This window comes from Sinocyclocheilus rhinocerous, unplaced genomic scaffold (assembly GCF_001515625.1).
Source record: "Sinocyclocheilus rhinocerous isolate Xijiao unplaced genomic scaffold, SAMN03320098_v1.1 scaffold66, whole genome shotgun sequence".
NCBI classification, from domain to species: Eukaryota; Metazoa; Chordata; class Actinopteri; order Cypriniformes; family Cyprinidae; genus Sinocyclocheilus; species Sinocyclocheilus rhinocerous.
Window position 1 is genome coordinate 165,362 of NW_015662934.1, and position 8,326 is coordinate 173,687.

An 8,326-nucleotide genomic window follows, 5' to 3' on the forward strand; every position below is an offset into this window, starting at 1 on the left:
GGGGGGGGGGAACTATAAACTAATCACCAATTATAGCAAGAAATAATCCCAAGAAAACATTTTATTTTAAATATTTTAATTAGAGAAAGAGAAAAAGGAAAAAAAAACAAAAAAAAAACACCTGGAATATTTTTTTATAAATTCAGTCAGTCAGTGCAGCACCTGAAGACATGGAAATATTGCATCAAACTAAAAATGTTCACCCAAAAATTAAACTATGCTGAAAATTGACTCCGCCTCAGGCCATACAAGACGTAGATGAGTTTGTTTCTTCATTAAAAATGATTTGGAGACATTTACCAAACCTAAAATGACATTTTTTTTTCAAAGCGTTGCTTCCAGCTTAAATATGAGTCCATTATTCATAATATTGCTTAGTGAAAAATTTGTCTTGTCTGAATCAGGAGATAAATATGCACAGATCGAGCACTGTTTACAAGCCAAAACAGTTATAAACAAGTATGCCGGTGGATTTTGAAGTGAGAGGACAACAGTGGATGGACTTTATTATTGGAAGAAGCATTATTATGAATTATGGCCAGAAGTGAGAGTTTAAAATTAACACCCCTTAATAATGGATTTGTTTCCTAAACATGCAGCATTTTACTGCACAAGATGTTAATTGGTGGACTGGAGTGGTGTGGATTATTGTGATGTTTTTATCAACTGTTTGGACTCTCATTCTGACGGCACACATTCACTGCGATGCTAAATTTCTCCAAATCTGTTCTGATGAAGAAACAAACTCATCTACATCTTGGATGGTCTGAGGGTGAGGACATTTCCAGTAAATTCTAATTTGGGGGGAAACTATTCCTTGAATTGCTAAATTGCAATATTGTACTAAAAATTTGAGTTTATATAAAAAAAAAATGCATCCAAATGTGGCATGGACATGGAAATGTATTGCGCCAAACTCAAGTGATAATCCTATTCCAGATCCCTGAATGAGTGAGTTCTGAACGACGGCCCGGTCAGATAAGACATCAGCACCTGCACAGATCAATGATAAACACTCCTGCCGTTAAACCCTGTTCTCTCTCTTCCTCCTTTGCCACATCACTCCTCTTGAGGATTCCTCGCAAGGTTACTCTGAAAAGAGCACTGCAGCGCACAGAGCACACAATGATTGAGGAACAACTGCAATCCTGTGCAGCACCACCACTGACGGAGACACCAGAAGCAGCCTGCAAATCAATTCACATCAGGAGAAACAGTCCTAGACAGGGTTTGGACACTTTCAACCAGATCGGATCAAAGTTGGGATCCAGAAGTATGTAAACACAGTAGCTCATCCTACCAATGACCTGATCAAACTTTCAGACATTTGCTGTCAGACAACTCTACCAACATAAAGCTGCATACTACGATCAAATATACAGCTTTACATACTAGCATGAATCTCTACATACTTACAATACAATCAGATACAAAACTTTAATATCAATCCTAAAATACAAAGAAAGATATGCATAGATATAGCAATACTACCAACATTAAGGTCTACATACAGGCTACTGTCAACCATCAGAAATCTCTGCATACTAACAGTAGGCTATACTAACAACATACAGCTTTGCATATTCCATCAAAACTGCCAAATATCTAGCTCTACATAATCTACTCTTATATAAGAATTGACAAAGAGCACAATTATCACTATCTGCATGCACTCAACAGTAATGGTTGGTCATTTCCAGCTCAAAGACGTTATTTCACTGAAAAAGCAGCAGTGATACAGACACGTGTAGATGCACATAGAGCATCACTGTGAATTCAGTCAAACCAAATGACACTTGCTGTCGTGACGAGACTGAATGCAATCAGCAATGGACTAAATCATCGAGGAGATTCACACACGCACACATGTAGCAGCTTTCCATTCTTCATGTCTGCTGCAAGGTCATTTTGATGCTTCAAGATATAACGCGGTACAGATCTCATTTTAATTGATATTTCTCGTGGTTTATCAATTGTAGCAAATATGAAACCCAATACCAGCCAGTGAGGAAAATGGAAAGCCCAATAAGTCTTATTCTGATGGATATATTAGGTGAAGGGGTGAGGCTTGAGGTGCCGTATGTCTCTATGGGAATATGGCTTTTATCAATTACTCTTTTGATCTATTCTTTAACCCATGGCAAATAAAGATTAATATACATACTGGAAATAAGTAATAATAGGCTACAAAAGCGCATTTCAACGAAAAAATAATAATCTGCTCGCCGAAAAAAAAGAATTTTAATGTCTTGAGATGGTGCATGAGCCGTGTTAAATGACAAAAGGTTGCCTTAAAAAGAGATTTTATATAATTTACGTTGGGTGTTATAACTATAAAGATGTGTTTTTGATGATTTTTTACGTTTGCATCCATCATTGATGAGCACACATTATTTTCCAAATGAATGAATCTGATGCCTCAAAATATAAAATCATAAAATTTTGCATTTAACATTAAACCACTCGCTCAAACATAAATGTGGTATATTTAAAACGTGTACGAGCGTCTTAAATCATATTTATGTATATGCACGCTAATTATAAATGAGCTCCAAAACATTAATTAATTAGCAAGAAGCGTCACTTACCAGAGCGATTCGGTTATTATTTTTCCCAAATGCTTTGTATATAAGATACGGTGAATTTGTAGTCGTGATGATGAGGAGGGCTGTGTGACATTGCCTGTATCTTCACCCTGTAACGAAGGCGCGTGTGACGTGTAACGGGGTGCAACCCTACTACACAGGCTAAATTAACGATTCCTACTATGGCGAACACTTGACTCATTAATATTAATCGGCACGCTGACGTTGCATGGTAACCTTCCTCGAGCGTCCAGTTACGTAACCTATCTAGCTAGTATTCCTAGCCAAGCCTTCTCCGTACTAGAATTCGTTGATAGGCCAACCGAATCACAAACTTCTGCTCTTCAGCCAAACAGTGGGGCGAACGTCACGCTGCGTCATTAATATTCATGAGACAAGTACGATTCCTTCATTCGCCAGCTGACCTGCACTCTTTACGAACGTCTGCCTTTCAGCCAATCGTTTAGGTTTACTGAGCGAACGTGGAGTTACGTACTTAATATTCATAAACCAAGCCGTGGCCATAGTAGGATTAGCTAATTCGCATCCCTCATCTCGAGCGCACCGTTCTCCAATGTACAAGCGATCCGAAATTAATAGGCTATCAGCATCACCAATGCTGTATCTGAAACGCGTTTTTACTATGATAAAACGTCACAATAGGTTTTATCCAAGCTGCCTACAAAACGTTTTACGGAAACGCGCGTGTTTTCCTCGAATAATTGATTGCGGAAATAGTCGTGTTTCTTTATAAATTCATGAAATAATGTGTGGTTAACATATAAGCCTTTTAAAAACATGCAGTGAGTCTGAAATCACTGGTCTGTGCATGATTGCACACGTGCTCTAACTCGTGCACATGATTGGCCAAAAGGACGGAACCATGATGCGCTTTTCTCTCCCTCTCCATCGACTGTTATTAATGTACATTTGACGTAACCTGCCTTTATCAAAGGTTAAAACACTGTCAATTAATAATTGTCTGCTAGAGGTAAGAAAGGACAAGGTTTTCAATCGTTTAGATTCCACAGACCCCCAAATATGATTATCCCTGTGCATCCAGGTATGTATTTTCATGTATAGCCTAAAGACGCAATTTATACTGTGAAACATTAATAAATATACGTAAAAATATTTAGTTTCTATAATGTTACATTAAATTTTTTTTCTCCTCACTATACTGTTGTACAGTAGCCTACATGTTTAACTGATTGATTGACTGACTAATTTAAATCAAATTAATATATTTAGTTTAATTATATATACATTTTTTTACACTGTTTTCCTGTAAACCTTTTCCCCTGACGTCAGTTTGAAAACTCCTGTGATAGTGAACTATCAAAACAGAACCATTTCCCCTTGAATAAAAATAAGCCAAGATTTATGCCAATAACCTCTTAAAGTAAAAAAGCCACAAGGCTGTAATTTGTCCACACTGACACGGTTTTGCAATGACGAATCAGTCAGATATCAATATATATATATATATATAGGCCTACTAGCACTTCCAGTGGAATAGCAGTATGATATAAGACACAAAGTAACAGTAACAATACTATTCAAATGCTAACAAATAATGTTCTGCCACATAACGTAGTTGATAAGTCCAATTCATTTATGCATGTCAAGCAATGCTTGTCATATTAATGTAAAATGGCGTTTATGGGTATTTTACAACCACATCTCATCCAATCAGAATTCAGTCAGAACTGTTAAAAAAACAATAGTGTAAATATTATAAAACAAATTAGAGCTGTCAAATGATTAATCGCGATTAATCGCATCCAAAGTAAAAGTTTTTGTTAACATAATATATGTGTGTGTACTGTGTATATTTATTATGTATACAGGTGCATCTCAATAAATTAGAATGTCGTGGAAAAGTTCATTTATTTCAGTAATTCAACTCAAATTGTGAAACTCGTGTATTAAATAAATTCAATGCACACAGACTGAAGTAGTTTAAGTCTTTGGTTCTTTTAATTGTGATGATTTTGGCTCACATTTAACAAAAACCCACCAATTCACTATCTCAACACTATCTCAACAAATTAGAATACTTCATAAGACATAAGACAAAACATTTTTAGTGAATTGCTGGCCTTCTGGAAAGTATGTTCATTTACTGTACATGTACTCAATACTTGGTAGGGGCTCCTTTTGCTTTAATCACTGCCTCAATTCGGCGTGGCATGGAGGTGATCAGTTTGTGGCACTACTGAGGTGGTATGGAAGCCCAGGTTTCACAAACACATGGATGTATATATTTAAGAAAAATATGTTACGTTTATATATTATCATATGAATATAAATATATACATGTAAATATTTTCAAAATATATGCTGTATGTGTGTGTATTTATATATACATAATAAATATACACAGTACACACACATATTATGTAAACAAAAACTTTTATTTTGGATGTGATTAATCGCGATTAATCATTTGACAGCACTAAAACAAATATATCTTTAATTGCCAGCAGTTTCCTAATAGCCATGATTAGGTGCTTTGGTTATGATGCTGATTCTGACATCTTTTATAAAAGCTGTTGTTTTCAGTACACCTCGTATGAATCATAACACCGTCTGCCTATTAAGATGGAACATGAGCACCGCAAATCTGGTTCCACATCATTTTGGGTTATTTGTTTGATGTCTCTTGTGGAATTACTAGGTGTCTGCGATGAAACCTGCACTGCAAAACCTGTGCCTGTCAGACAGAGATCCAGAAGTGCCAGTATTATTGGACATAATGGGCTAATGCAGTGCTTAGCAACAGGCAGTATGACGATGTGACTGGTTTTCAAATAAGGCTGCAAGTCACCATTCTCCTTCTGACAACAGGAGCATCTACTGATGTACAGGTCTCTGAAGAAGCTAATACACGACAGGACCTCAACACCAAAATGACGGGTAACTAATTATTCATGCAAACCTAGAGTTTGAAATCTCTGTATAACCTGGATAAGCAATCATAACCCCTAAAGCCTGACATATGAAATGTAATAACTTGGAATAGACCAGTTTACTGAACCTTTAGACAAAATATAAAGTGTGTTTGTTGAGTATCATAATCAATACACATTGTATGGCTCACATTGTATGATATAATGAGAATACTGAGCTCACTTGAGGAGGGAAAACAGCTCAGTTTTATGCAGAGACCCAAACTGAGCAAACATTTGCAGTTTGGTGCAGTTGCTGATATTTACAGTATATGACCAAAAAGTAAGATGAAATTCTGATAGCTTAAAAATGTAAGTCGTTAAGATTTGTAACAGACTACTTACATAAAACGCATATCAATATCAGTTGTCACTCTATATCTCCCAATAATATGTCATAGTATGATGATATGCAAATGCTTACTTTTATGATCAAAGCTCTATAGTTTCAAAACATATACTGCAATGCAAAACAATGATGGATTTTTCTGAAAATGATGTATGGATATTCAAGTAAAGTTCTTGAATCTTGAAATATTACTAACAATATAAAAGTTATTTTTATGTTTACATCATAGAAATCAGTCAAGATTTCACAACAAAAAGACACATTAGCGATGACCTGAAGTGGGACATTTTTACAATGATACTAAAAGGTCTTGTACTTGTTTTAAAAAAGTACGAAAAAAGTTAAACTACGGCAGAATGCTCAACAGGTTTTTCCAGCAAAGTTCTGATCATGTTGATAATTCAGAGGGCTTAGAAATTTGCATATCAAATATGATACCGTAGGATTAATTGTAATGCTTTTCAGCCATCTGTGTTTGCTGTTATTTCATATAGACTATTTATTTTGCAAAAAAAAAAATCTGCTAAAATTTTTTTAATAAAAAAAAAAGTTAGCAAGAACAAGCAAGACTTAACGGTGCACATTATTCCAAATTAAAAAAATGGGTTAGAAACTGCATTTCATGATGACTTTAACAGTATTGCAAAGCACTTGCGGTCCTTTAGAAGTGCCTAAAATTTTGTGAGCAAGAACATTGTGTTTTATATGATGCCGTCTTATGGAAATGTTAGGAAAATGAAGAAACTAAATCAGCCATATGCTGCTACATCCTTACAGGGTAATCATCATCAAGCTGTAATACGCCATTAGAAAAGAACGACAAAATTATTTGTTCTATTTAATTCCTCGAAACCTTGTCACAACAATGGATTACTTAATTAATGCTAAATTACACCTCTGCAGCACCTTTCAGCTATTAAAACAGAAAACCTCCAGCTCCAGCAGATGCTTCTGACTCAACATATTCATTTGTGCTGTGGGCTTCATTCGTGCTGCCGTTTCTAAAGAAATAGGATGTACTAACTATTGTTAACTGCTCCCTGCAGACTGGCTGTTTAGTGCCATGCTGCACTTGACAGGAACGCAAGCTGGATTTTTCTGTTCCAAAGACATCCTCTGCTAATACATTATTATTTTGCAAAATGCATGGACTAAAATGTAGTAAAATGTCTTTGAAATCTCCAGTTTCTTTGGTTCCAGCTGTTGTGGGGCATGTTGGCACGAAACATCCTTAATATTATTATCCCAGTTTAGATGAGTCTACTGATCAGCAAAATACAGCATGTCTAAGTGAACACCTGTTAGGAAACAGACAGACCATATCAGAGCTGTTCCAGAACGGCCCCAAACAATTAACCAGATGGAAGTCTGCGGTTTAGACTTGCAGAGCATCTAACTGATACTTATTCTGCTATAAAATGATGCAAAGGCGGCATATCTTTTTAAAACTGTGATAGAATGTTTATTATAGCTACTCTTTTTTTCCCCAATTTTTATCTATATCTGAAACAACACTGGGCTAAAAGCATAAATGTTGCATTGTCCTGCAATAACTCCAGGCTGGGTAAAAAAAATAATTTAATAATAATTTAATAAATTTTAATTTATTTGTATGTATTTATTTAAAATAGAAATATACTGTATACACATATATATAATTATAAATTAGTTCCATTTACTTATATAAGTTATATATAGCAGATGTGTCTCCTAAAAGAAAAGAAAATAGATATAAAAAAGACATGCACACAGAATGAGTCTAGAGTGTGTGAATGTGAACATCATAGCTTGAATAACAATCATTTGGTCTCTAATTTACAATTAGAAATTGAATGCCATATTTTCAGTGTGGTCTGTTTTTAATGAGAAATGTTAGATTTAATATTGAAACCTCTGAATAGACAGATAGATAGATAGATAGATAGATAGACAGATATGTCATTATAAGTAGAATGCACACTAGTAATAAATATTAAATAACTAGTGCAATATGTAGTACTAAGTACTACTAGAATAGTTTATAGTAACTGGTACTATAAACAGTAGCCTACTAGTTTCTGAATGTCTAACTAGAATAGGTGTAAAATTGGAATAGATACCAACAACTCAGTCATTCTTGAGACGTGGGACAAAACAGGTCCAGCAAGGGTAACTGCTATTAGGTTTAAAAATAAAAATATTTTCAATTTTAAATGTCATGAGGGATTAATAATAGAATGTATTTAACACAATTTATTAACACAATTATCACCTTCAATTTAATTTTCTCATTATTATACCAAATCTGTTTCTTAATGTCCTCTCACTACATCTAAAACAGTGTGTCCACAGAGAAGGGTTCAATCATTCATATGCAATAAAATCAATTTAAAAAAAATTTTTAATGATGAAAAAGAGCTTGTTTTATCAAAAGCAACACTTAATAATATCTCCTATCAAAG

General features: G+C 34.8%; 1 protein-coding gene across 1 annotated transcript in view; it reads right to left on the bottom strand.

The window, feature by feature from the left end:
* Nucleotides 1–2,722, bottom strand: part of sv2a (synaptic vesicle glycoprotein 2A) — a 50,570-nt gene extending 47,848 nt beyond the window's left edge. Inside the window, 1 exon segment of the mRNA XM_016538670.1 lies at nt 2,589–2,722. The gene's annotated coding sequence lies outside the window, so the exon portion shown is untranslated.
* Between the last annotated feature and the right edge of the window lie 5,604 nt (nt 2,723–8,326).